Raw genomic sequence first — 26,990 nt, 5'->3', positions numbered from 1 at the left:
GATATTTCCTTTGGCCCTATAGTCTTCAATAGGATCCGAAATATCTGTTCTCAGATTCCACAGAAATAAGGCTAGCAAAGAGATCCACGAAGTACACATGTAACTCTGTGAGATGAATTAACAGAACACTAAGCAGTTTTTCAGAAAGCTTCTTTCCAGATTTCATCTGAGGATATTTCCTTTTTCACCATAGCCCTATATGGGCTTCCAAAGATCAGTTTGCCAATTTCACAAGAACTGTCTTAGCGAAAGGCTTCTTGAGGGGAAAGCTGTAACTCTGTGAAATGATTTCACAGAACACAAAGAAGTTTCCCAGAAAGCTTCTTTCTCTTTGTTATCGGAGGATATTTCCTTTGTCCCTATAGTCTTAAAAGGGATCCGAAATATCTGTTCTCACATTCCACAGAAATAAGGCTAGCAAAGGGATCCACGAAATACACATGTAACTCTGTGAGATGAATTAATAGAACACTAAGCAGTTTCTCAGAAAGCTTCTTTCCAGATTTCATCTGAGGAGATTTACTTTTTCACCGTAGCCCTCTAAAGGTTGCCAAATATCACTTCCCCAATTCTCAAGAACTGTCTTAGCGAAAGGCTTCTTGAGGGGAAAGCTGTAACTCTGTGAGATGATTTCACAGAACACAAAGAAGTTTCTCAGCAAGCTTCTTTCTCTTTGTTATCGGAGGATATTTCCTTTGGCCCTGTAGTCTTCAAAGGTATCCGAAATAAGTGTTCTCAGATACCACAGAAATAAGGCTAGCAAAGAGATCCATGAAATACACATGTAACTCTGTGAGATGAATTAACAGAACACTAAGCAGTTTCTCAGAAAGCTTCTATCCAGATTTCATCTGAGGAGATATCCTTTTTCACCATAGCCCTTTAAGGGCTGCCAAATATCACTTTGCCATTTCCACAAGAACTGTCTTAGCGTAAGGCTTCTTGAGGGGAAATCTTTCACTCTGTGAGATGATTTCACAGAACACAAAGAAGTTTCTCAGAAAGCTTCTTTCTCTTTGTTATCGGAGGATACTTCCTTTGGCCCTACAGTCTTCAATGTATCCGAAATATCTGTTCTCAGATTCCACAGAAATAAGGCTAGCAAGGAGATCCACGAAATACACATGTAACTCTGTGAGATGAATTAACAGAACACTAAGCAGTTTCTCAGAAAGCTTCTTTCCAGATTTCATCTGAGGATATTTCCTTTTTCGCCATAGCCCTCTGTTGGCTTCCAAATAACACTTTGCCAATTCCACTAGAACTGTCTTAGCGAAAGGCTTCTTGAGGGGAAAGCTGTAACTCTGTGAGATGATTTCACAGAACACAAAGAAGTTTCTCAGAAAGCTTCTTTCTCTTTGTTATCGGAGGATATTTCCTTTGGCCCTATAGACTTCAAAGGGATCCGAAATATCTGTTCTCAGATTCCACAGAAATAAGGCTAGCAAAGAGATCCACGAAATACACATGTAACTCTGTGAGATGAATTAACAGAACCCTAAGCAGTTTCTCAGAAAGCTTTTTTCCAGATTTCATCTGAGGATATTTCCTTTTTCACCGATGCCCTCTATGGGCTTCCAAATATCACTTTGCCAAGTCCACAAGAACTGTCTTAGCGAAAGGCTTCTTGGTGGGAAGATGTAACTCTGTGAGACGATTTCACAGAACACAAAGAAGTTTCTCAGAAAGCTTCTTTCTCTTTGTTATCGGAGGATATTTCCTTTGGCCCTCTAGTCTTCAATGGGTTCCGAAATATCTGTTCTCAGATTCCACAGAAATAAGGCTAGCAAAGAGGTCCACGAAATACACATGTAACTCTGTGAGATGAATTAACAGAACACTAAGCAGTTTCTCAGAAAGCTTCTTTCCAGATTTCATCTGAGGATATTTCCTTTTTCACCATAGCCCTCTATGGGCTTCCAAATATCACTTTGCCAATTTCACAAGAACTGTCTTAGGAAAAGGCTTGTTGAGGGGAAAGCTGTAACTCTGTGAGATGATTTCACAGAACACGAAGAAGTTTCTCAGAAAGCTTCTTTCTCTTCTTTATCGGAGGATATTTCCTTTGGCCCTATAGTCTTCAAAGGGATCCGAAATATCTGTTCTCAGATTCCACAGAAATAAGGCTAGCAAAGAGATCCACGAAATACACATGTAACTCTGTGAGATGAATTAACAGAACACTAAGCAGTTTCTCAGAAAGCTTCTTTCCAGATTTCATCTGAGGATATTTCCTTTTGCACCATAGCCCTCTGTGGGCTTCCAAATATCACTTTGCCCATTCCACTAGAACTGTCTAAGCGAAAGTCTTCTTGAGGGGAAAGCTGTAACTCCGTGAGATGGTTTCACAGAACACAAAGAGGTTTCTCAGAAAGCTTCTTTCCCTTTGTTATCGGAGGATATTTCCTTTGGCCCTATAGTCTTCAAAGGGATCCGAAATATCTGTTCTCAGATTCCACAGAAATAAGGCTAGCAAAGAGATCCACGAAATACACATGTAACTCTGTGAGATGAATTAACAGAACACTAAGCAGTTTCTCAGAAAGCTTCTTTCCAGATTTCATCTGAGGATATTTCCTTTTTCACCATAGCTCTCTGTTGGCTTCCAAATAACACTTTGCCAATTCCACTAGAACTGTCTTAGCGAAAGGCTTCTTGAGGGGAAAGCTGTAACTCTGTGAGATGATTTCACAGAACCCAAAGAAGTTTCTCAGAAAGCTTCTTTCTCTTTGTTATCGGAGGATATTTCCTTTTTCCCTATAGTCTTCAAAGGGATCCGAAATATCTGTTCTCAGATTCCACAGAAATAAGGCTAGCAAAGAGATCCACGAAATACACATGTAACTCTGTGAGATGAATTCACAGAACACTAAGCAGTTTCTGAGAAGGCTTCGTTCGAGATTTCATCTGAGGATATTTCCTTTTTCACCGTAGCCCTCTATGGGCTTCCAAATATCACTTTGCCAATTCCACAAGAACTGTCTTCGCGAAAGGCTTCTTGAGGGGAAAGCTGTAACTCTGTGAGATGATTTCACAGAACACAGAGAAGTTTCTCAGAAAGCTTCTTTCTCTTTGTTATCGGAGGATATTTCCTTTGGCCCTATAGTCTTCAATGGGCTCCGAAATATCTGTTCTCAGATTCCACAGAAATAAGGCTAGCAAAGAGATCCACGAAAAACACATGTAACTCTGTGAGATGAATTAACAGAACACTAAGCAGTTTCTCAGAAAGCTTCTTTCCAGATTTCATCTGAGGATATTTCCTTTTTCACCATAGCCCTCTATGGGCTTCCAAATATCACTTTGCCAATTTCACAAGAACTGTCTTAGGAAAAGGCTTGTTGAGGGGAAAGCTGTAACTCTGTGAGATGATTTCACAGAACACGAAGAAGTTTCTCAGAAAGCTTCTTTCTCTTCGTTATCGGAGGATATTTCCTTTGGCCCTATAGTCTTCAAAGGGATCCGAAATATCTGTTCTCAGATTCCACAGAAATAAGGCTAGCAAAGAGATCCACGAAATACACATGTAACTCTGTGAGATGAATTAACAGAACACTAAGCAGTTTCTCAGAAAGCTTCTTTCCAGATTTCATCTGAGGATATTTCCTTTTGCACCATAGCCCTCTGTGGGCTTCCAAATATCACTTTGCCAATTCCACTAGAACTGTCTAAGCGAAAGTCTTCTTGAGGGGAAAGCTGTAACTCCGTGAGATGGTTTCACAGAACACAAAGAAGTTTCTCAGAAAGCTTCTTTCTCTTTGTTATCAGAGGATATTTCCATTGGCCCTATAGTCTTCAAAGGGATCCGAAATATCTGTTCTCAGATTCCAAAGCAATAAGGCTAGCAAAGAGATCCACGAAATACACATGTAACTCTGTGAGATGAATTAACAGAGCACAAAGCAGTTTCTCAGAAAGCTTCTTTCCAGATTTCATCTGAGGATAGCACCTTTTTCACCATAGCCCTCTATGGGCTTCCAAATATCACTTTGCCAATTCCACAAGAACTGTCTTCGCGAAAGACTTCTTGAGGGGAAGCTATAACTCTGTGAGATGATTTCACAGAACACAAAGAAGTTTCTCAGAAAGCTTCTTTCTCTTTGTTATTGGAGGATATTTCCTTTGGCCCTATAGTCTTCAAAGGGATCCGAAATATCTGTTCTCAGATTCCACAGAAATGAGGCTAGCAAAGGGATCCACGAAATACACATGTAACTCTGTGAGATGAATTAACAGAGCACTAAGCAGTTTCTCAGAAAGCTTCTTTCCAGATTTCCTCTGAGGATATCTACTTTTTCACCATAGACCTCTATGGGCTTCCAAATATCACTTTGCCAATTCCACAAGAACTGTCTTAGCGAAAGGCTTCTTGAGGGGAAAGCTGTAACTTTGTGAGATGATTTCACAGAACACAAAGAAGTTTCTCAGAAAGCTTCTTTCTCTTTGTTTTCGGAGGATATTTCCTTTGTCCCTATAGTCTTCAATGGGATCCGAAATATCTGTTCTCAGATTCCACAGAAATAAGGCTAGCGAAGAGATCCACGAAATACACATGTAACTCTGTGAGATGAATTAACAGAACACTAAGCAGTTTCTGAGAAGGCTCTTTCCAGATTTCATCTGAGGATATTTCCTTTTTCACCATAGCCATCTATGGGCTTCCAAATATCACTTTGCCAATTCCACAAGAACTGTCTTAACGAAAGCCTTCTTGAGGTGAAAGCTGCAACTCTGTGAGATGATTTCACAGAACACAAAGAAGTTTCTCAGAAAGCTTCTTTCTCTTTGTTATCAGAGGATATTTCCTTTAGACCTATAGTCTTCAAAGGGATCCGAAATATCTGTTCTCAGATTCCACAGAAATAAGGCTAGCAAAGAGATCCACGAAATACACATGTAACTCTGTGAGATAAATTAACAGAACACTAAGCAGTTTCTCAGAAAGCTTCTTTGCAGATTTCATCTGAGGATATCTCCTTTTTCACCACAGACCTCTAAGGGTCTCCAAATATCACTTTGCCAATTCCACAAGAACTGTCTTAGCGAAAGGCTTCTTGAGGGGAAAGCTGTAACTCTGTGAGATGATTTCAAAGAACATAAAGAAGTTTCTCAGAAAGCTTCCTTCTCTTTGTTATCGGAGGATATTTCCTTTGGCCCGATAGTCTTCAAAGGGATGGGAAATATCTGTTCTCAGATTCCACAGAAATGAGGCTAGCAAAGGGATCCACGAAATACACATGTAACTCTGTGAGATGAATTAACAGAACACTAAGCAGTTTCTCAGAAAGCTTCTTTCCAGATTTCATCAGAGGAGATTTCCTTTTTCACCGTAGCCCTCTAAGGGCTTCCAAAAATCACTTTGCCAATTCCACAAGAACTGTCTTAGCGAAAGGCTTCTTGAGGAGAAAGCTGTAACTCTGTGAGATGATGTCACAGAACACAAAGAAGTTTCTCAGAAAGCTTCTTTCTCTTTGTTATCGGAGGATATTTCCTTTGGCCCTATAGTCTTCAATGGGCTCCGAAATATCTGTTCTCAGATTCCACAGAAATAAGGCTAGCAAAGAGATCCACGAAAAACACATGTAACTCTGTGAGATGAATTAACAGAACACTAAGCAGTTTCTCAAAAAGCTTCTTTCCAGATTTCATCTGAGGATATTTCCTTTTTCACCATAGCCCTCTATGGGCTTCCAAATATCACTTTGCCAATTTCACAAGAACTGTCTTAGGAAAAGGCTTGTTGAGGGGAAAGCTGTAACTCTGTGAGATGATTTCACAGAACACGAAGAAGTTTCTCAGAAAGCTTCTTTCTCTTCGTTATCGGAGGATATTTCCTTTGGCCCTATAGTCTTCAAAGGGATCCGAAATATCTGTTCTCAGATTCCACAGAAATAAGGCTAGCAAAGAGATCCACGAAATACACATGTAACTCTGTGAGATGAATTAACAGAACACTAAGCAGTTTCTCAGAAAGCTTCTTTCCAGATTTCATCTGAGGATATTTCCTTTTGCACCATAGCCCTCTGTGGGCTTCCAAATATCACTTTGCCAATTCCACTAGAACTGTCTAAGCGAAAGTCTTCTTGAGGGGAAAGCTGTAACTCCGTGAGATGGTTTCACAGAACACAAAGAGGTTTCTCAGAAAGCTTCTTTCCCTTTGTTATCGGAGGATATTTCCTTTGGCCCTATAGTCTTCAAAGGGATCCGAAATATCTGTTCTCAGATTCCACAGAAATAAGGCTAGCAAAGACATCCACGAAATACACATATAACTCTGTGAGATGAATAAACAGACACTAAGCAGTTTCTCAGAAAGCTTCTCTCCAGATTTCATCTGAGGATATTTCCTTTTTCACCGTAGCCCTCTATGGGCTTCCAAATATCACTTTGCCAATTCCACAAGAACGGTCTTTGCGAAAGGCTTCTGGAGGGGAAAGCTGCAACTCTGTGAGATGATTTCGCAGAACACAAAGAAGTTTCTCAGAAAGCTTCTTTCTCTTTGTTATCAGAGGATATTTCCATTGGCCCTATAGTCTTCAAAGGGATCCGAAATATCTGTTCTCAGATTCCAAAGCAATAAGGCTAGCAAAGAGATCCACGAAATACACATGTAACTCTGTGAGATGAATTAACAGAGCACAAAGCAGTTTCTCAGAAAGCTTCTTTCCAGATTTCATCTGAGGATAGCACCTTTTTCACCATAGCCCTCTATGGGCTTCCAAATATCACTTTGCCAATTCCACAAGAACTGTCTTCGCGAAAGACTTCTTGAGGGGAAGCTATAACTCTGTGAGATGATTTCACAGAACACAAAGAAGTTTCTCAGAAAGCTTCTTTCTCTTTGTTATTGGAGGATATTTCCTTTGGCCCTATAGTCTTCAAAGGGATCCGAAATATCTGTTCTCAGATTCCACAGAAATGAGGCTAGCAAAGGGATCCACGAAATACACATGTAACTCTGTGAGATGAATTAACAGAGCACTAAGCAGTTTCTCAGAAAGCTTCTTTCCAGATTTCCTCTGAGGATATCTACTTTTTCACCATAGCCCTCTATGGGCTTCCAAATATCACTTTGCCAATTCCACAAGAACTGTCTTAGCGAAAGGCTTCTTGAGGGGAAAGCTGTAACTTTGTGAGATGATTTCACAGAACACAAAGAAGTTTCTCAGAAAGCTTCTTTCTCTTTGTTTTCGGAGGATATTTCCTTTGTCCCTATAGTCTTCAATGGGATCCGAAATATCTGTTCTCAGATTCCACAGAAATAAGGCTAGCGAAGAGATCCACGAAATACACATGTAACTCTGTGAGATGAATTAACAGAACACTAAGCAGTTTCTGAGAAGGCTCTTTCCAGATTTCATCTGAGAATATTTCCTTTTTCACCATAGCCATCTATGGGCTTCCAAATATCACTTTGCCAATTCCACAAGAACTGTCTTAACGAAAGCCTTCTTGAGGTGAAAGCTGCAACTCTGTGAGATGATTTCACAGAACACAAAGAAGTTTCTCAGAAAGCTTCTTTCTCTTTGTTATCAGAGGATATTTCCTTTATACCTATAGTCTTCAAAGGGATCCGAAATATCTGTTCTCAGATTCCACAGAAATAAGGCTAGCAAAGAGATCCACGAAATACACATGTAACTCTGTGAGATAAATTAACAGAACACTAAGCAGTTTCTCAGAAAGCTTCTTTGCAGATTTCATCTGAGGATATCTCCTTTTTCACCACAGACCTCTAAGGGTCTCCAAATATCACTTTGCCAATTCCACAAGAACTGTCTTAGCGAAAGGCTTCTTGAGGGGAAAGCTGTAACTCTGTGAGATGATTTCAAAGAACATAAAGAAGTTTCTCAGAAAGCTTCCTTCTCTTTGTTATCGGAGGATATTTCCTTTGGCCCGATAGTCTTCAAAGGGATGGGAAATATCTGTTCTCAGATTCCACAGAAATGAGGCTAGCAAAGGGATCCACGAAATACACATGTAACTCTGTGAGATGAATTAACAGAACACTAAGCAGTTTCTCAGAAAGCTTCTTTCCAGATTTCATCAGAGGAGATTTCCTTTTTCACCGTAGCCCTCTAAGGGCTTCCAAAAATCACTTTGCCAATTCCACAAGAACTGTCTTAGCGAAAGGCTTCTTGAGGAGAAAGCTGTAACTCTGTGAGATGATGTCACAGAACACAAAGAAGTTTCTCAGAAAGCTTCTTTCTCTTTGTTATCGGAGGATATTTCCTTTGGCCCTATAGTCTTCAATGGGATCCGAAATATCTGTTCTCAGATTCCACAGAAATAAGGCTAGCAAAGAGATCCACGAAATACACCTGTAACTCTGTGAGATGAATTAACAGAACACTAAGCAATTTTTCAGAAAGCTTCTTTCCAGATTTCATCTGAGGATTTCCTTTTTCACCATAGCCCTATATGGGCTTCCAAAGATCAGTTTGCCAATTCCACAAGAACTGTCTTAGCGAAAGGCTTCTTGAGGGGAAAGCTGTAACTCTGTGAGATGATTTCACAGAACACAAAGAAGTTTCCCAGAAAGCTTCTTTCTCTTTGTTATCGGAGGATATTTCCTTTGACCCTATAGTCTTCAAAGGGATCCGAAATATCTGTTCTCAGATTCCACAGAAATAAGGCTAGCAAGGAGATCCAAGTAATACACATGTAACTCTGTGAGATAAATTAACAGAACACTAAGAAGTTTCTCAGAAAGCTTCTTTGCAGATTTCATCTGAGGATATTTCCTTTTTCACCCTAGCCCTGTATGGGCTTCCAAAGATCACTTTGCCAATTCCACAAGAACTGTCTCAGCGAAAGGCTTCTTGAGGGGAAAGCTGTAACTTTGTGAGATGATTTCACAGATCACAAAGAAGTTTCTCAGAAAGCTTCTTTCTCTTTGTTATCGGAGGATATTTCCTTTGGCCCTGTAGTCTTCAATGGGATCCGAAATATCTGTTCTCAGATTCCACAGAAATAAGGCTAGCAAAGGGATCCACGAAATACCCATGTATCTCTGTGAGATGAATTAACAGAACACTAAGCAGTTTCTCAGAAAGCTTCTTTCCAGATTTCATCTGAGGATATTTCCTTTTTCACCATAGCCCTCTATGGGCTTCCAAATATCACTTTGCCAATTTCACAAGAACTGTCTTAGGAAAAGGCTTGTTGAGGGGAAAGCTGTAACTCTGTGAGATGATTTCACAGAACACGAAGAAGTTTCTCAGAAAGCTTCTTTCTCTTCGTTATCGGAGGATATTTCCTTTGGCCCTATAGTCTTCAAAGGGATCCGAAATATCTGTTCTCAGATTCCACAGAAATAAGGCTAGCAAAGAGATCCACGAAATACACATGTAACTCTGTGAGATGAATTAACAGAACACTAAGCAGTTTCTCAGAAAGCTTCTTTCCAGATTTCATCTGAGGATATTTCCTTTTGCACCATAGCCCTCTGTGGGCTTCCAAATATCACTTTGCCAATTCCACTAGAACTGTCTAAGCGAAAGTCTTCTTGAGGGGAAAGCTGTAACTCCGTGAGATGGTTTCACAGAACACAAAGAGGTTTCTCAGAAAGCTTCTTTCCCTTTGTTATCGGAGGATATTTCCTTTGGCCCTATAGTCTTCAAAGGGATCCGAAATATCTGTTCTCAGATTCCACAGAAATAAGGCTAGCAAAGACATCCACGAAATACACATATAACTCTGTGAGATGAATAAACAGACACTAAGCAGTTTCTCAGAAAGCTTCTCTCCAGATTTCATCTGAGGATATTTCCTTTTTCACCGTAGCCCTCTATGGGCTTCCAAATATCACTTTGCCAATTCCACAAGAACGGTCTTTGCGAAAGGCTTCTGGAGGGGAAAGCTGCAACTCTGTGAGATGATTTCGCAGAACACAAAGAAGTTTCTCAGAAAGCTTCTTTCTCTTTGTTATCAGAGGATATTTCCATTGGCCCTATAGTCTTCAAAGGGATCCGAAATATCTGTTCTCAGATTCCAAAGCAATAAGGCTAGCAAAGAGATCCACGAAATACACATGTAACTCTGTGAGATGAATTAACAGAGCACAAAGCAGTTTCTCAGAAAGCTTCTTTCCAGATTTCATCTGAGGATAGCACCTTTTTCACCATAGCCCTCTATGGGCTTCCAAATATCACTTTGCCAATTCCACAAGAACTGTCTTCGCGAAAGACTTCTTGAGGGGAAGCTATAACTCTGTGAGATGATTTCACAGAACACAAAGAAGTTTCTCAGAAAGCTTCTTTCTCTTTGTTATTGGAGGATATTTCCTTTGGCCCTATAGTCTTCAAAGGGATCCGAAATATCTGTTCTCAGATTCCACAGAAATGAGGCTAGCAAAGGGATCCACGAAATACACATGTAACTCTGTGAGATGAATTAACAGAGCACTAAGCAGTTTCTCAGAAAGCTTCTTTCCAGATTTCCTCTGAGGATATCTACTTTTTCACCATAGCCCTCTATGGGCTTCCAAATATCACTTTGCCAATTCCACAAGAACTGTCTTAGCGAAAGGCTTCTTGAGGGGAAAGCTGTAACTTTGTGAGATGATTTCACAGAACACAAAGAAGTTTCTCAGAAAGCTTCTTTCTCTTTGTTTTCGGAGGATATTTCCTTTGTCCCTATAGTCTTCAATGGGATCCGAAATATCTGTTCTCAGATTCCACAGAAATAAGGCTAGCGAAGAGATCCACGAAATACACATGTAACTCTGTGAGATGAATTAACAGAACACTAAGCAGTTTCTGAGAAGGCTCTTTCCAGATTTCATCTGAGAATATTTCCTTTTTCACCATAGCCATCTATGGGCTTCCAAATATCACTTTGCCAATTCCACAAGAACTGTCTTAACGAAAGCCTTCTTGAGGTGAAAGCTGCAACTCTGTGAGATGATTTCACAGAACACAAAGAAGTTTCTCAGAAAGCTTCTTTCTCTTTGTTATCAGAGGATATTTCCTTTATACCTATAGTCTTCAAAGGGATCCGAAATATCTGTTCTCAGATTCCACAGAAATAAGGCTAGCAAAGAGATCCACGAAATACACATGTAACTCTGTGAGATAAATTAACAGAACACTAAGCAGTTTCTCAGAAAGCTTCTTTGCAGATTTCATCTGAGGATATCTCCTTTTTCACCACAGACCTCTAAGGGTCTCCAAATATCACTTTGCCAATTCCACAAGAACTGTCTTAGCGAAAGGCTTCTTGAGGGGAAAGCTGTAACTCTGTGAGATGATTTCAAAGAACATAAAGAAGTTTCTCAGAAAGCTTCCTTCTCTTTGTTATCGGAGGATATTTCCTTTGGCCCGATAGTCTTCAAAGGGATGGGAAATATCTGTTCTCAGATTCCACAGAAATGAGGCTAGCAAAGGGATCCACGAAATACACATGTAACTCTGTGAGATGAATTAACAGAACACTAAGCAGTTTCTCAGAAAGCTTCTTTCCAGATTTCATCAGAGGAGATTTCCTTTTTCACCGTAGCCCTCTAAGGGCTTCCAAAAATCACTTTGCCAATTCCACAAGAACTGTCTTAGCGAAAGGCTTCTTGAGGAGAAAGCTGTAACTCTGTGAGATGATGTCACAGAACACAAAGAAGTTTCTCAGAAAGCTTCTTTCTCTTTGTTATCGGAGGATATTTCCTTTGGCCCTATAGTCTTCAATGGGATCCGAAATATCTGTTCTCAGATTCCACAGAAATAAGGCTAGCAAAGAGATCCACGAAATACACCTGTAACTCTGTGAGATGAATTAACAGAACACTAAGCAATTTTTCAGAAAGCTTCTTTCCAGATTTCATCTGAGGATTTCCTTTTTCACCATAGCCCTATATGGGCTTCCAAAGATCAGTTTGCCAATTCCACAAGAACTGTCTTAGCGAAAGGCTTCTTGAGGGGAAAGCTGTAACTCTGTGAGATGATTTCACAGAACACAAAGAAGTTTCCCAGAAAGCTTCTTTCTCTTTGTTATCGGAGGATATTTCCTTTGACCCTATAGTCTTCAAAGGGATCCGAAATATCTGTTCTCAGATTCCACAGAAATAAGGCTAGCAAGGAGATCCAAGTAATACACATGTAACTCTGTGAGATAAATTAACAGAACACTAAGAAGTTTCTCAGAAAGCTTCTTTGCAGATTTCATCTGAGGATATTTCCTTTTTCACCCTAGCCCTGTATGGGCTTCCAAAGATCACTTTGCCAATTCCACAAGAACTGTCTCAGCGAAAGGCTTCTTGAGGGGAAAGCTGTAACTTTGTGAGATGATTTCACAGATCACAAAGAAGTTTCTCAGAAAGCTTCTTTCTCTTTGTTATCGGAGGATATTTCCTTTGGCCCTGTAGTCTTCAATGGGATCCGAAATATCTGTTCTCAGATTCCACAGAAATAAGGCTAGCAAAGGGATCCACGAAATACCCATGTATCTCTGTGAGATGAATTAACAGAACAATAAGCAGTTTCTCAGAAAGCTTCTTTCCAGATTTCATCTGAGGAGATTTCCTTATTCACCATAGCCCTCAATGGGCTTCCAAATATCACTTTGCCAATTCCACAAGAACTGTCTTAGCGAAAGGCTTCTTGAGGGGAAAGCTGTAACTCTGTGAGATGATTTCACAGAACACAGAGAAGTTTCTCAGAAAGCTTCTTTCTCTTTGTTATCGGAGGATATTTCCTTTGGCCCTATAGTCTTCAATGGGCTCCGAAATATCTGTTCTCAGATTCCACAGAAATAAGGCTAGCAAAGAGATCCACGAAAAACACATGTAACTCTGTGAGATGAATTAACAGAACACTAAGCAGTTTCTCAGAAAGCTTCTTTCCAGATTTCATCTGAGGATATTTCCTTTTTCACCATAGCCCTCTATGGGCTTCCAAAAATCACTTTGCCAATTCCACAAGAACTGTCTTAACGAAAGGCTTCCTGAGGGGAAAGCTGTAACTCTGTGAGATGATTTCACAGAACACAGAGAAGTTTCTCAGAAAGCTTCTTTCTCTTTGTTATCGGAGGATATTTCCTTTGTCCCTATAGTCTTAAAAGGGATCCGAAATATCTGTTCTCACATTCCACAGAAATAAGGCTAGCAAAGGGATCCACGAAATACACATGTAACTCTGTGAGATGAATTAATAGAACACTAAGCAGTTTCTCAGAAAGCTTCTTTCCAGATTTCATCTGAGGAGATTTACTTTTTCACCGTAGCCCTCTAAAGGTTGCCAAATATCACTTCCCCAATTCTCAAGAACTGTCTTAGCGAAAGGCTTCTTGAGGGGAAAGCTGTAACTCTGTGAGATGATTTCACAGAACACAAAGAAGTTTCTCAGCAAGCTTCTTTCTCTTTGTTATCGGAGGATATTTCCTTTGTCCCTATAGTCTTCAAAGGGATCCGAAATATCTGTTCTCAGATTCCACAGAAATAAGGTTAGCAAAGAGATCCACGAAATACACATGTAACTCTGTGAGATCAATTAACAGAACACTAAGCAGTTTCTCAGAAAACATCTTTGCTGATTTCATCTGAGGATATTTCCTTTTTCACCATAGCCCTCTATGGGCTTCCAAAGATCACTTTCCCAATTCCACAAGAACCGTCTTAGCGAAAGGCTTCTTGAGGGGAAAGCTGTAACTCTGTGAGATGATTTCACAGAACACAAAGAAGTTTCTCAGAAAGCTTCTTTCTCTTTGTTATCGGAGGATATTTCCTTTGGCCCTGTAGTCTTCAAAGGTATCCGAAATAAGTGTTCTCAGATACCACAGAAATAAGGCTAGCAAAGGGATCCATGAAATACACATGTAACTCTGTGAGATGAATTAACAGAACACTAAGCAGTTTCTCAGAAAGCTTCTTTCCAGATTTCATCTGAGGATATTTCCTTTTTCACCATAGCCCTGTATGGGCTTCCAAATATCACTTTGCCAATTTCACAAGAACTGTCTTAGGAAAAGGCTTGTTGAGGGGAAAGCTGTAACTCTGTGAGATGATTTCACAGAACACGAAGAAGTTTCTCAGAAAGCTTCTTTCTCTTCGTTATCGGAGGATATTTCCTTTGGCCCTATAGTCTTCAAAGGGATCCGAAATATCTGTTCTCAGATTCCACAGAAATAAGGCTAGCAAAGAGATCCACGAAATACACATGTAACTCTGTGAGATGAATTAACAGAACACTAAGCAGTTTCTCAGAAAGCTTCTTTCCAGATTTCATCTGAGGATATTTCCTTTTGCACCATAGCCCTCTGTGGGCTTCCAAATATCACTTTGCCAATTCCACTAGAACTGTCTAAGCGAAAGTCTTCTTGAGGGGAAAGCTGTAACTCCGTGAGATGGTTTCACAGAACACAAAGAGGTTTCTCAGAAAGCTTCTTTCCCTTTGTTATCGGAGGATATTTCCTTTGGCCCTATAGTCTTCAAAGGGATCCGAAATATCTGTTCTCAGATTCCACAGAAATAAGGCTAGCAAAGAGATCCACGAAATACACATGTAACTCTGTGAGATGAATTAACAGAACACTAAGCAGTTTCTCAGAAAGCTTCTTTCCAGATTTCATCTGAGGATATTTCCTTTTTCACCGTAGCTCTCTGTTGGCTTCCAAATAACACTTTGCCAATTCCACTAGAACTGTCTTAGCGAAAGGCTTCTTGAGGGGAAAGCTGTAACTCTGTGAGATGATTTCACAGAACACAAAGAAGTTTCTCAGAAAGCTTCTTTCTCTTTGTTATCGGAGGATATTTCCTTTTTCCCTATAGTCTTCAAAGGGATCCGAAATATCTGTTCTCAGATTAAACAGAAATAAGGCTAGCAAAGAGATCCACGAAATACACATGTAACTCTGTGAGATGAATTCACAGAACACTAAGCAGTTTCTGAGAAGGCTTCGTTCGAGATTTCATCTGAGGATATTTCCTTTTTCACCGTAGCCCTCTATGGGCTTCCAAATATCACTTTGCCAATTCCACAAGAACTGTCTTCGCGAAAGGCTTCTTGAGGGGAAAGCTGTAACTCTGTGAGATGATTTCACAGAACACAGAGAAGTTTCTCAGAAAGCTTCTTTCTCTTTGTTATCGGAGGATATTTCCTTTGGCCCTATAGTCTTCAATGGGCTCCGAAATATCTGTTCTCAGATTCCACAGAAATAAGGCTAGCAAAGAGATCCACGAAAAACACATGTAACTCTGTGAGATGAATTAACAGAACACTAAGCAGTTTCTCAGAAAGCTTCTTTCCAGATTTCATCTGAGGATATTTCCTTTTTCACCATAGCCCTCTATGGGCTTCCAAATATCACTTTGCCAATTTCACAAGAACTGTCTTAGGAAAAGGCTTGTTGAGGGGAAAGCTGTAACTCTGTGAGACGATTTCACAGAACACGAAGAAGTTTCTCAGAAAGCTTCTTTCTCTTCGTTATCGGAGGATATTTCCTTTGGCCCTATAGTCTTCAAAGGGATCCGAAATATCTGTTCTCAGATTCCACAGAAATAAGGCTAGCAAAGAGATCCACGAAATACACATGTAACTCTGTGAGATGAATTAACAGAACACTAAGCAGTTTCTCAGAAAGCTTCTTTCCAGATTTCATCTGAGGATATTTCCTTTTGCACCATAGCCCTCTGTGGGCTTCCAAATATCACTTTGCCAATTCCACTAGAACTGTCTAAGCGAAAGTCTTCTTGAGGGGAAAGCTGTAACTCCGTGAGATGGTTTCACAGAACACAAAGAGGTTTCTCAGAAAGCTTCTTTCCCTTTGTTATCGGAGGATATTTCCTTTGGCCCTATAGTCTTCAAAGGGAACCGAAATATCTGTTCTCAGATTCCACAGAAATAAGGCTAGCAAAGACATCCACGAAATACACATATAACTCTGTGAGATGAATAAACAGAACACTAAGCAGTTTCTCAGAAAGCTTCTCTCCAGATTTCATCTGAGGATATTTCCTTTTTCACCGTAGCCCTCTATGGGCTTCCAAATATCACTTTGCCAATACCACAAGAACTGTCTTTGCGAAAGGCTTCTGGAGGGGAAAGCTGCAACTCTGTGAGATGATTTCGCAGAACACAAAGAAGTTTCTCAGAAAGCTTCTTTCTCTTTGTTATCAGAGGATATTTCCATTGGCCCTATAGTCTTCAAAGGGATCCGAAATATCTGTTCTCAGATTCCAAAGCAATAAGGCTAGCAAAGAGATCCACGAAATACACATGTAACTCTGTGAGATGAATTAACAGAGCACAAAGCAGTTTCTCAGAAAGCTTCTTTCCAGATTTCATCTGAGGATAGCTCCTTTTTCACCATAGCCCTCTATGGGCTTCCAAATATCACTTTGCCAATTCCACAAGAACTGTCTTCGCGAAAGACTTCTTGAGGGGAAGCTATAACTCTGTGAGATGATTTCACAGAACACAAAGAAGTTTCTCAGAAAGCTTCTTTCTCTTTGTTATTGGAGGATATTTCCTTTGGCCCTATAGTCTTCAAAGGGATCCGAAATATCTGTTCTCAGATTCCACAGAAATGAGGCTAGCAAAGGGATCCACGAAATACACATGTAACTCTGTGAGATGAATTAACAGAACACTAAGTAGTTTCTCAGAAAGCTTCTTTCCAGATTTCATCTGAGGATATCTCCTTTTTCACCATAGCCCTCTATGGGCTTCCAAATATCACTTTGCCAATTCCACAAGAACTGTCTTAGCGAAAGGCTTCTTGGGGGAAATCTGTAACTCTGTGAGATGATTTCACAGAACACAAAGTAGTTTCTCAGAAAGCTTCTTTCTGTTTGTTATCGGAGGATGTTTCCTTTGGCCCTATAGTCTTCCAACGGATCCGAAATATCTGTTCTCAGATTCCACAGAAATAAGGCTAGCAAAGAGATCCACGAAATACACATGTAACTCTGTGAGATGAATTAACAGAACACTAAGCAGTTTCTGAGAAGGCTTCTTTCCAGATTTCATCTGAGGATATTTCCTTTTTCACCATAGCCATCTATGGGCTTCCAAATATCACTTTGCCAATTCCACAAGAACTGTCTTAACGAAAGCCTTCTTGAGGGGAAAGCTGTAACTCTGTGAGTTGATTTCACAGAACACAAAGAAGTTTCTCAGAAAGCTTCTTTCTCTTTGTTATCAGAGGATATTTCCTTTAGACCTATAGTCTTCAAAGGGATCCGAAATATCTGTTCTCAGATTCCACAGAAATAAGGCTAGCAAAGAGATCCACGAAATACACATGTAACTCTGTGAGATAAATTAACAGAACACTAAGCAGTTTCTCAGAAAGCTTCTTTCCAGATTTCATCTGAGGATATCTCCTTTTTCACCACACACCTCTAAGGGTCTCCAAATATCACTTTGCCAATTCCACAAGAAGTGTCTTAGCTCAAGGCTTCTTGAGGGGAAAGCTGTAACTCTGTGAGATGATTTCAAAGAACATAAAGAAGTTTCTCAGAAAGCTTCTTTCTCTTTGTTATCGGAGGATATTTCCTTTGGCCCTATAGTCTTCAAAGGGATCCGAAATATCTGTTCTCAGATTCCACAGAAATAAGGCTAGCAAAGAGATCCACGGAATACACATGTAACTCTGTGAGATGAATTAACAGAACACTAAGCAGTTTCTCAGAAAGCTTCTTTGCAGATTTCATCTGAGGATATCTCCTTTTTCACCACAGACCTCTAAGGGTCTCCAAATATCACTTTGCCAATTCCACAAGAACTGTCTTAGCGAAAGGCTTCTTGAGGGGAAAGCTGTAACTCTGTGAGATGATTTCAAAGAACATAAAGAAGTTTCTCAGAAAGCTTCCTTCTCTTTGTTATCGGAGGATATTTCCTTTGGCCCGATAGTCTTCAAAGGGATGGGAAATATCTGTTCTCAGATTCCACAGAAATGAGGCTAGCAAAGGGATCCACGAAATACACATGTAACTCTGTGAGATGAATTAACAGAACACTAAGCAGTTTCTCAGAAAGCTTCTTTCCAGATTTCATCAGAGGAGATTTCCTTTTTCACCGTAGCCCTCTAAGGGCTTCCAAAAATCACTTTGCCAATTCCACAAGAACTGTCTTAGCGAAAGGCTTCTTGAGGAGAAAGCTGTAACTCTGTGAGATGATGTCACAGAACACAAAGAAGTTTCTCAGAAAGCTTCTTTCTCTTTGTTATCGGAGGATATTTCCTTTGGCCCTATAGTCTTCAATGGGCTCCGAAATATCTGTTCTCAGATTCCACAGAAATAAGGCTAGCAAAGAGATCCACGAAAAACACATGTAACTCTGTGAGATGAATTAACAGAACACTAAGCAGTTTCTCAGAAAGCTTCTTTCCAGATTTCATCTGAGGATATTTCCTTTTTCACCATAGCCCTCTATGGGCTTCCAAATATCACTTTGCCAATTTCACAAGAACTGTCTTAGGAAAAGGCTTGTTGAGGGGAAAGCTGTAACTCTGTGAGATGATTTCACAGAACACGAAGAAGTTTCTCAGAAAGCTTCTTTCTCTTCGTTATCGGAGGATATTTCCTTTGGCCCTATAGTCTTCAAAGGGATCCGAAATATCTGTTCTCAGATTCCACAGAAATAAGGCTAGCAAAGAGATCCACGAAATACACATGTAACTCTGTGAGATGAATTAACAGAACACTAAGCAGTTTCTCAGAAAGCTTCTTTCCAGATTTCATCTGAGGATATTTCCTTTTGCACCATAGCCCTCTGTGGGCTTCCAAATATCACTTTGCCAATTCCACTAGAACTGTCTAAGCGAAAGTCTTCTTGAGGGGAAAGCTGTAACTCCGTGAGATGGTTTCACAGAACACAAAGAGGTTTCTCAGAAAGCTTCTTTCCCTTTGTTATCGGAGGATATTTCCTTTGGCCCTATAGTCTTCAAAGGGATCCGAAATATCTGTTCTCAGATTCCACAGAAATAAGGCTAGCAAAGACATCCACGAAATACACATATAACTCTGTGAGATGAATAAACAGACACTAAGCAGTTTCTCAGAAAGCTTCTCTCCAGATTTCATCTGAGGATATTTCCTTTTTCACCGTAGCCCTCTATGGGCTTCCAAATATCACTTTGCCAATTCCACAAGAACGGTCTTTGCGAAAGGCTTCTGGAGGGGAAAGCTGCAACTCTGTGAGATGATTTCGCAGAACACAAAGAAGTTTCTCAGAAAGCTTCTTTCTCTTTGTTATCAGAGGATATTTCCATTGGCCCTATAGTCTTCAAAGGGATCCGAAATATCTGTTCTCAGATTCCAAAGCAATAAGGCTAGCAAAGAGATCCACGAAATACACATGTAACTCTGTGAGATGAATTAACAGAGCACAAAGCAGTTTCTCAGAAAGCTTCTTTCCAGATTTCATCTGAGGATAGCACCTTTTTCACCATAGCCCTCTATGGGCTTCCAAATATCACTTTGCCAATTCCACAAGAACTGTCTTCGCGAAAGACTTCTTGAGGGGAAGCTATAACTCTGTGAGATGATTTCACAGAACACAAAGAAGTTTCTCAGAAAGCTTCTTTCTCTTTGTTATTGGAGGATATTTCCTTTGGCCCTATAGTCTTCAAAGGGATCCGAAATATCTGTTCTCAGATTCCACAGAAATGAGGCTAGCAAAGGGATCCACGAAATACACATGTAACTCTGTGAGATGAATTAACAGAGCACTAAGCAGTTTCTCAGAAAGCTTCTTTCCAGATTTCCTCTGAGGATATCTACTTTTTCACCATAGCCCTCTATGGGCTTCCAAATATCACTTTGCCAATTCCACAAGAACTGTCTTAGCGAAAGGCTTCTTGAGGGGAAAGCTGTAACTTTGTGAGATGATTTCACAGAACACAAAGAAGTTTCTCAGAAAGCTTCTTTCTCTTTGTTTTCGGAGGATATTTCCTTTGTCCCTATAGTCTTCAATGGGATCCGAAATATCTGTTCTCAGATTCCACAGAAATAAGGCTAGCGAAGAGATCCACGAAATACACATGTAACTCTGTGAGATGAATTAACAGAACACTAAGCAGTTTCTGAGAAGGCTCTTTCCAGATTTCATCTGAGAATATTTCCTTTTTCACCATAGCCATCTATGGGCTTCCAAATATCACTTTGCCAATTCCACAAGAACTGTCTTAACGAAAGCCTTCTTGAGGTGAAAGCTGCAACTCTGTGAGATGATTTCACAGAACACAAAGAAGTTTCTCAGAAAGCTTCTTTCTCTTTGTTATCAGAGGATATTTCCTTTATACCTATAGTCTTCAAAGGGATCCGAAATATCTGTTCTCAGATTCCACAGAAATAAGGCTAGCAAAGAGATCCACGAAATACACATGTAACTCTGTGAGATAAATTAACAGAACACTAAGCAGTTTCTCAGAAAGCTTCTTTGCAGATTTCATCTGAGGATATCTCCTTTTTCACCACAGACCTCTAAGGGTCTCCAAATATCACTTTGCCAATTCCACAAGAACTGTCTTAGCGAAAGGCTTCTTGAGGGGAAAGCTGTAACTCTGTGAGATGATTTCAAAGAACATAAAGAAGTTTCTCAGAAAGCTTCCTTCTCTTTGTTATCGGAGGATATTTCCTTTGGCCCGATAGTCTTCAAAGGGATGGGAAATATCTGTTCTCAGATTCCACAGAAATGAGGCTAGCAAAGGGATCCACGAAATACACATGTAACTCTGTGAGATGAATTAACAGAACACTAAGCAGTTTCTCAGAAAGCTTCTTTCCAGATTTCATCAGAGGAGATTTCCTTTTTCACCGTAGCCCTCTAAGGGCTTCCAAAAATCACTTTGCCAATTCCACAAGAACTGTCTTAGCGAAAGGCTTCTTGAGGAGAAAGCTGTAACTCTGTGAGATGATGTCACAGAACACAAAGAAGTTTCTCAGAAAGCTTCTTTCTCTTTGTTATCGGAGGATATTTCCTTTGGCCCTATAGTCTTCAATGGGATCCGAAATATCTGTTCTCAGATTCCACAGAAATAAGGCTAGCAAAGAGATCCACGAAATACACCTGTAACTCTGTGAGATGAATTAACAGAACACTAAGCAATTTTTCAGAAAGCTTCTTTCCAGATTTCATCTGAGGATTTCCTTTTTCACCATAGCCCTATATGGGCTTCCAAAGATCAGTTTGCCAATTCCACAAGAACTGTCTTAGCGAAAGGCTTCTTGAGGGGAAAGCTGTAACTCTGTGAGATGATTTCACAGAACACAAAGAAGTTTCCCAGAAAGCTTCTTTCTCTTTGTTATCGGAGGATATTTCCTTTGACCCTATAGTCTTCAAAGGGATCCGAAATATCTGTTCTCAGATTCCACAGAAATAAGGCTAGCAAGGAGATCCAAGTAATACACATGTAACTCTGTGAGATAAATTAACAGAACACTAAGAAGTTTCTCAGAAAGCTTCTTTGCAGATTTCATCTGAGGATATTTCCTTTTTCACCCTAGCCCTGTATGGGCTTCCAAAGATCACTTTGCCAATTCCACAAGAACTGTCTCAGCGAAAGGCTTCTTGAGGGGAAAGCTGTAACTTTGTGAGATGATTTCACAGATCACAAAGAAGTTTCTCAGAAAGCTTCTTTCTCTTTGTTATCGGAGGATATTTCCTTTGGCCCTGTAGTCTTCAATGGGATCCGAAATATCTGTTCTCAGATTCCACAGAAATAAGGCTAGCAAAGGGATCCACGAAATACCCATGTATCTCTGTGAGATGAATTAACAGAACAATAAGCAGTTTCTCAGAAAGCTTCTTTCCAGATTTCATCTGAGGAGATTTCCTTATTCACCATAGCCCTCAATGGGCTTCCAAATATCACTTTGCCAATTCCACAAGAACTGTCTTAGCGAAAGGCTTCTTGAGGGGAAAGCTGTAACTCTGTGAGATGATTTCACAGAACACAGAGAAGTTTCTCAGAAAGCTTCTTTCTCTTTGTTATCGGAGGATATTTCCTTTGGCCCTATAGTCTTCAATGGGCTCCGAAATATCTGTTCTCAGATTCCACAGAAATAAGGCTAGCAAAGAGATCCACGAAAAACACATGTAACTCTGTGAGATGAATTAACAGAACACTAAGCAGTTTCTCAGAAAGCTTCTTTCCAGATTTCATCTGAGGATATTTCCTTTTTCACCATAGCCCTCTATGGGCTTCCAAAAATCACTTTGCCAATTCCACAAGAACTGTCTTAACGAAAGGCTTCCTGAGGGGAAAGCTGTAACTCTGTGAGATGATTTCACAGAACACAGAGAAGTTTCTCAGAAAGCTTCTTTCTCTTTGTTATCGGAGGATATTTCCTTTGTCCCTATAGTCTTAAAAGGGATCCGAAATATCTGTTCTCACATTCCACAGAAATAAGGCTAGCAAAGGGATCCACGAAATACACATGTAACTCTGTGAGATGAATTAATAGAACACTAAGCAGTTTCTCAGAAAGCTTCTTTCCAGATTTCATCTGAGGAGATTTACTTTTTCACCGTAGCCCTCTAAAGGTTGCCAAATATCACTTCCCCAATTCTCAAGAACTGTCTTAGCGAAAGGCTTCTTGAGGGGAAAGCTGTAACTCTGTGAGATGATTTCACAGAACACAAAGAAGTTTCTCAGCAAGCTTCTTTCTCTTTGTTATCGGAGGATATTTCCTTTGTCCCTATAGTCTTCAAAGGGATCCGAAATATCTGTTCTCAGATTCCACAGAAATAAGGTTAGCAAAGAGATCCACGAAATACACATGTAACTCTGTGAGATCAATTAACAGAACACTAAGCAGTTTCTCAGAAAACATCTTTGCTGATTTCATCTGAGGATATTTCCTTTTTCACCATAGCCCTCTATGGGCTTCCAAAGATCACTTTCCCAATTCCACAAGAACCGTCTTAGCGAAAGGCTTCTTGAGGGGAAAGCTGTAACTCTGTGAGATGATTTCACAGAACACAAAGAAGTTTCTCAGAAAGCTTCTTTCTCTTTGTTATCGGAGGATATTTCCTTTGGCCCTGTAGTCTTCAAAGGTATCCGAAATAAGTGTTCTCAGATACCACAGAAATAAGGCTAGCAAAGGGATCCATGAAATACACATGTAACTCTGTGAGATGAATTAACAGAACACTAAGCAGTTTCTCAGAAAGCTTCTTTCCAGATTTCATCTGAGGATATTTCCTTTTTCACCATAGCCCTGTATGGGCTTCCAAATATCACTTTGCCAATTTCACAAGAACTGTCTTAGGAAAAGGCTTGTTGAGGGGAAAGCTGTAACTCTGTGAGATGATTTCACAGAACACGAAGAAGTTTCTCAGAAAGCTTCTTTCTCTTCGTTATCGGAGGATATTTCCTTTGGCCCTATAGTCTTCAAAGGGATCCGAAATATCTGTTCTCAGATTCCACAGAAATAAGGCTAGCAAAGAGATCCACGAAATACACATGTAACTCTGTGAGATGAATTAACAGAACACTAAGCAGTTTCTCAGAAAGCTTCTTTCCAGATTTCATCTGAGGATATTTCCTTTTGCACCATAGCCCTCTGTGGGCTTCCAAATATCACTTTGCCAATTCCACTAGAACTGTCTAAGCGAAAGTCTTCTTGAGGGGAAAGCTGTAACTCCGTGAGATGGTTTCACAGAACACAAAGAGGTTTCTCAGAAAGCTTCTTTCCCTTTGTTATCGGAGGATATTTCCTTTGGCCCTATAGTCTTCAAAGGGATCCGAAATATCTGTTCTCAGATTCCACAGAAATAAGGCTAGCAAAGAGATCCACGAAATACACATGTAACTCTGTGAGATGAATTAACAGAACACTAAGCAGTTTCTCAGAAAGCTTCTTTCCAGATTTCATCTGAGGATATTTCCTTTTTCACCGTAGCTCTCTGTTGGCTTCCAAATAACACTTTGCCAATTCCACTAGAACTGTCTTAGCGAAAGGCTTCTTGAGGGGAAAGCTGTAACTCTGTGAGATGATTTCACAGAACACAAAGAAGTTTCTCAGAAAGCTTCTTTCTCTTTGTTATCGGAGGATATTTCCTTTTTCCCTATAGTCTTCAAAGGGATCCGAAATATCTGTTCTCAGATTAAACAGAAATAAGGCTAGCAAAGAGATCCACGAAATACACATGTAACTCTGTGAGATGAATTCACAGAACACTAAGCAGTTTCTGAGAAGGCTTCGTTCGAGATTTCATCTGAGGATATTTCCTTTTTCACCGTAGCCCTCTATGGGCTTCCAAATATCACTTTGCCAATTCCACAAGAACTGTCTTCGCGAAAGGCTTCTTGAGGGGAAAGCTGTAACTCTGTGAGATGATTTCACAGAACACAGAGAAGTTTCTCAGAAAGCTTCTTTCTCTTTGTTATCGGAGGATATTTCCTTTGGCCCTATAGTCTTCAATGGGCTCCGAAATATCTGTTCTCAGATTCCACAGAAATAAGGCTAGCAAAGAGATCCACGAAAAACACATGTAACTCTGTGAGATGAATTAACAGAACACTAAGCAGTTTCTCAGAAAGCTTCTTTCCAGATTTCATCTGAGGATATTTCCTTTTTCACCATAGCCCTCTATGGGCTTCCAAATATCACTTTGCCAATTTCACAAGAACTGTCTTAGGAAAAGGCTTGTTGAGGGGAAAGCTGTAACTCTGTGAGACGATTTCACAGAACACGAAGAAGTTTCTCAGAAAGCTTCTTTCTCTTCGTTATCGGAGGATATTTCCTTTGGCCCTATAGTCTTCAAAGGGATCCGAAATATCTGTTCTCAGATTCCACAGAAATAAGGCTAGCAAAGAGATCCACGAAATACACATGTAACTCTGTGAGATGAATTAACAGAACACTAAGCAGTTTCTCAGAAAGCTTCTTTCCAGATTTCATCTGAGGATATTTCCTTTTGCACCATAGCCCTCTGTGGGCTTCCAAATATCACTTTGCCAATTCCACTAGAACTGTCTAAGCGAAAGTCTTCTTGAGGGGAAAGCTGTAACTCCGTGAGATGGTTTCACAGAACACAAAGAGGTTTCTCAGAAAGCTTCTTTCCCTTTGTTATCGGAGGATATTTCCTTTGGCCCTATAGTCTTCAAAGGGAACCGAAATATCTGTTCTCAGATTCCACAGAAATAAGGCTAGCAAAGACATCCACGAAATACACATATAACTCTGTGAGATGAATAAACAGAACACTAAGCAGTTTCTCAGAAAGCTTCTCTCCAGATTTCATCTGAGGATATTTCCTTTTTCACCGTAGCCCTCTATGGGCTTCCAAATATCACTTTGCCAATTCCACAAGAACTGTCTTTGCGAAAGGCTTCTGGAGGGGAAAGCTGCAACTCTGTGAGATGATTTCGCAGAACACAAAGAAGTTTCTCAGAAAGCTTCTTTCTCTTTGTTATCAGAGGATATTTCCATTGGCCCTATAGTCTTCAAAGGGATCCGAAATATCTGTTCTCAGATTCCAAAGCAATAAGGCTAGCAAAGAGATCCACGAAATACACATGTAACTCTGTGAGATGAATTAACAGAGCACAAAGCAGTTTCTCAGAAAGCTTCTTTCCAGATTTCATCTGAGGATAGCTCCTTTTTCACCATAGCCCTCTATGGGCTTCCAAATATCACTTTGCCAATTCCACAAGAACTGTCTTCGCGAAAGACTTCTTGAGGGGAAGCTATAACTCTGTGAGATGATTTCACAGAACACAAAGAAGTTTCTCAGAAAGCTTCTTTCTCTTTGTTATTGGAGGATATTTCCTTTGGCCCTATAGTCTTCAAAGGGATCCGAAATATCTGTTCTCAGATTCCACAGAAATGAGGCTAGCAAAGGGATCCACGAAATACACATGTAACTCTGTGAGATGAATTAACAGAACACTAAGTAGTTTCTCAGAAAGCTTCTTTCCAGATTTCATCTGAGGATATCTCCTTTTTCACCATAGCCCTCTATGGGCTTCCAAATATCACTTTGCCAATTCCACAAGAACTGTCTTAGCGAAAGGCTTCTTGGGGGAAATCTGTAACTCTGTGAGATGATTTCACAGAACACAAAGTAGTTTCTCAGAAAGCTTCTTTCTGTTTGTTATCGGAGGATGTTTCCTTTGGCCCTATAGTCTTCCAACGGATCCGAAATATCTGTTCTCAGATTCCACAGAAATAAGGCTAGCAAAGAGATCCACGAAATACACATGTAACTCTGTGAGATGAATTAACAGAACACTAAGCAGTTTCTGAGAAGGCTTCTTTCCAGATTTCATCTGAGGATATTTCCTTTTTCACCATAGCCATCTATGGGCTTCCAAATATCACTTTGCCAATTCCACAAGAACTGTCTTAACGAAAGCCTTCTTGAGGGGAAAGCTGTAACTCTGTGAGTTGATTTCACAGAACACAAAGAAGTTTCTCAGAAAGCTTCTTTCTCTTTGTTATCAGAGGATATTTCCTTTAGACCTATAGTCTTCAAAGGGATCCGAAATATCTGTTCTCAGATTCCACAGAAATAAGGCTAGCAAAGAGATCCACGAAATACACATGTAACTCTGTGAGATAAATTAACAGAACACTAAGCAGTTTCTCAGAAAGCTTCTTTCCAGATTTCATCTGAGGATATCTCCTTTTTCACCACACACCTCTAAGGGTCTCCAAATATCACTTTGCCAATTCCACAAGAAGTGTCTTAGCTCAAGGCTTCTTGAGGGGAAAGCTGTAACTCTGTGAGATGATTTCAAAGAACATAAAGAAGTTTCTCAGAAAGCTTCTTTCTCTTTGTTATCGGAGGATATTTCCTTTGGCCCTATAGTCTTCAAAGGGATCCGAAATATCTGTTCTCAGATTCCACAGAAATAAGGCTAGCAAAGAGATCCACGGAATACACATGTAACTCTGTGAGATGAATTAACAGAACACTAAGCAGTTTCTCAGAAAGCTTCTTTCCAGATTTCATCTGAGGATATCTCCTTTTTCACCATAGCCCTCTATGGGCTTCCAAATATCACTTTGCCAATTCCACAAGAACTGTCTTCGCGAAAGGCTCCTTGAG

This window comes from Macaca mulatta, chromosome 9 (genome assembly GCF_049350105.2).
Source record: "Macaca mulatta isolate MMU2019108-1 chromosome 9, T2T-MMU8v2.0, whole genome shotgun sequence".
Classification (NCBI taxonomy): Eukaryota; Metazoa; Chordata; class Mammalia; order Primates; family Cercopithecidae; genus Macaca; species Macaca mulatta.
Note: the sequence above shows the minus strand (reverse complement) of the source record.